Consider the following 2597-nt stretch of genomic DNA (forward strand, 5'->3'; position numbering starts at 1 on the left):
TCCAAAAGATTATAAATCCCAATACTCAAAACAATTTTAAAGAATAAAACCTTTTGAGGATTAAAAAAATAAAATAAAATAAAAATAAAATGAAGTATTTTCTAAAAATTTACCAATAAAAATAAAAACTAAAAATAAAAATAAAAAAAATTTAAAATTAAAATAAAACTAAAATTTGAATTTTTAACCTAAATTTCACCTATAACTGAAATTTGTAGCTTTTTTTTAAGATGTGGGATCAAAGTTGTTAGGCAATCATTTTCATTTGTCAGCACCTCTCCTTTCATGAATAGATCTGATCTATCTCCGGTATTGTGGTCCACTTAAACACGAAAACTTGTGACATGTTTTAGGAATGTTATCAGTGACTGGACAGATTGATCCTAAGTTACTAGATAAAATTCGTAAGGACTATTTATCTGACAACGACCAAGGATATTGTTATCCACCTAAATTGAGCAGCGAGATCTACAGACAATCTATAATTGTTCAATTTTAGTTGTACTAGAACGTGTTTCCCGCTTCCTGATATACCACAATAATCAAGAACTTCCGAGATACTCCTTACTTTAGGTGAGCAGACAACTACTAGGAGAGAGAATTGATTTAGAATGCATATGTTGTACACCTAGGTAGGATCTCTTCCAATCACATATAGGGTGAAACATATGATTGACTAGAGAGGGATTGAGAAGTAGAAAGTTGAATATGTTGTGTACCAGGTCGGATTATTAATCACGCAAGGGAGACATCATATGGCTAACAGACAGAAAGAATAGCATAGATAGAGGATGCAGAGAAAAAGAGTTGCTTATGTTGCAGTCCAGGTCGGATCTTTTGATCACACAGAGGAGGCAACATATGACTAACAGTAAGAAAGAAAGAAAATAATTTTCTACAGACCTACTTTATCGGAATTCCCCAGTCGCTCCATCAATACCGGAATTAATGATAGAATCCGTACATCGAGGAAAAGTTAATCCGCAGTTCTAGATACAAGTTTTTTTTAATGTGACTGGTGGATTCTCATGTATATCTCCCTGCTCAACCTACCCCAGCATCATATTGTCAGGCTAAACGGAACTATCTAGGTCAAGATTTATCAAGTCTCTAGATTGCTTAAGTTCATATGTATCTAGTCAAGTCCATTAAACTTTTCGTGCCTACCAGCGCATCGAACACAGAGCCTAGACAATTCAGCTTTGGTACTTTCCACAGATTCAGATTGCCTGTTATCACAAGTTTTATATCACTTCCCATATGATTCTTACACAAAAGAAATAGTAATATTTTGAGTTTTCTGATTTTCTAATTTTTGTTTGGTTTATGTCTATTTCTCCCCCTAAATTTGTGCATGGGTGAGAATGAAAAATAAATGCGCAAATTTAAACTAACCTAAACCAAAATTAATCCTCAAAATGAATCATTTTCAAAAAGTTTACCAGCACATCGTATCGAGCTTTGTTAAACGGCTTTGTGAACAAATCCGCCACATGATTCGCAGTGGGAACCTATTCTAGCCGAATGAGCAAGTGCTCATAACAATCTCTAATAAAATGAATTTCGATGTCGATGTGCTTGGTTTTTAAGTGTTGGACTGGATTTTTAGCAATTTGGATCGTAGCCTCATTATCACAGAATATAGTGGTTTCTTGAAAATTCAAACTGTAATCCAATAGCTGATGTTGGATCCATATGACTTGAGAGCAACATGCAGATGTAGCCACGTATTCCGCTTCTGCTGTTGAGGTTGAGACAGTGTTATGCTTCTTGCACTACCAGGACTCCAGCTGATCACCTAGAAATTGACATCCGCCTGAAGTCGATTTCCTGTCAGGCTCTCAGACTCCATAATTGTTGTGATCAAAAGCATACATATCAAATTCATAATTTTTCGGATACCAAAGACCCAGTTTTAGGCTACTTTTGAGGTACCGAAATCCTTTTGACAGCAGACAGATGAGAAAGTTTAGGATTAGCCTGATAACGCACGCATTGACAAACCGCGAACATAATGTCAGGGCGACTTGCAGTAAGATACACCAGTGAACCGATCATTGATATGTAGTATGTTTGATCTATAGATTCGCCTTCAATATCAGGGGTCAACAGGGGTCTCTCCACCATGGGTGTCAAGGCAGGTTTGGCATCTCTGAACCCAAACTTCTCTAGCATATCCTCCACATATTTGGCTCGATGGAGTAGGATTCCGGATGAACGTTGTTGGACCTGAAGCCCCAAAAACATGGTCATTTCGCCCAACGAATTCATATCAAATCTCTTTTTCATAACATCCTCGAACTCCTTGCACAGCTGAGGAATCGTTGAGCCAAAAACGATGTCGTCTACAAAGATTTGTACAAGAATCTGATCCGCACCGACATACTTTATGAATAGGGTAAGATCGATAGTATCATGTGAGTAGCCATGATTGAGCAAGTGCTCTGTGAGAGTAGCATACCAGGCTCTGGGAGCTTGATCCAACCCATACAGAGCCTTGTCTAACTTGTAGACATGGTTGAGAAATATCGAGCTGACAAACCCAGGAGGTTGATCAACATAGATCTCTTCCTTCACCTTGCCGTACAAGAAAGCCG

The sequence above is a fragment of the Lactuca serriola genome, chromosome 1 (assembly GCF_051521515.1).
Source record: "Lactuca serriola cultivar US96UC23 chromosome 1, Lser_US96UC23_V15, whole genome shotgun sequence".
Taxonomy (NCBI): domain Eukaryota; kingdom Viridiplantae; phylum Streptophyta; class Magnoliopsida; order Asterales; family Asteraceae; genus Lactuca; species Lactuca serriola.